Source organism: Galeopterus variegatus, unplaced genomic scaffold, assembly GCF_000696425.1.
Source record: "Galeopterus variegatus unplaced genomic scaffold, G_variegatus-3.0.2 Scaffold10841, whole genome shotgun sequence".
NCBI classification, from domain to species: domain Eukaryota; kingdom Metazoa; phylum Chordata; class Mammalia; order Dermoptera; family Cynocephalidae; genus Galeopterus; species Galeopterus variegatus.
Genome location: NW_007736952.1, coordinates 54,465 through 55,359, shown reverse-complemented (window position 1 = coordinate 55,359; position 895 = coordinate 54,465).

Here is an 895-nt window from a genome sequence, read left to right as displayed (position 1 = left end):
TCATGGTAACAACATTCCACAAATCAGGTACAGAAGGAATGTACTTCAACACGATAAAGACTATATATGACCAACCATCAGCTAATATCATACTGAATGGACAAAATGGGAGGCTTTTCCTCTAGGATCTGGAACAAGGCAATGATGCGCACTTTGATCACTCTTATCCAACCTAGTACTGCAAGTTCCAGCCATTGCAATAAGGCAAGAGAAAGCATTACAGGGCTTCCAAGTTGGAAAGGAGAAGGTCAAAATAACCCTATTTGCAGATGACATGATCATGTATACAGAAAATCATAAAGACTCCACCAAATAATTACTAGAACTAATAAATGAATTCAGTAAAGTGGCAGGATACAAAATCAACACACCCAGAGGAGAGAGGGTAAGGGAGGATTCCATAAGGGGCCATAAAAAATGATTACATTGTATAATATTGAATGTACTAATTATCCTGACTTGAGCATCACATATTGCACATGGGTATTGATATGCAACTCTGTCCCCCACAGATATGTACAGTCAATTATGTTTCAATAAAAAAAATCTACACAGAAAAATAGCTTCCCTCCAAGTGAAATAACTAGGAATAAATTTAACCAAGGAGGTGAAAGACCTCTACAATGAAAACTATAAAACATTGGTGAAAGGAATTGAATAAGACACCAATAAATGGAAAGATATTCCTTGTTTATGGATTGTTGGAATTAATATAATCAAAATGTCCATATTACCCAAAGCAGTCTACAGATTCAATGCAATCTCTATCAAAATACCAATGACATTATTCACAGAAATAGAAAAAATGATCTAAAAATTTGTGTGGAACCACATAGGACCCCATGTATCTAAAGCAATCTTGAACAACAACAAACAAACAAAGCTGGAAGCATCA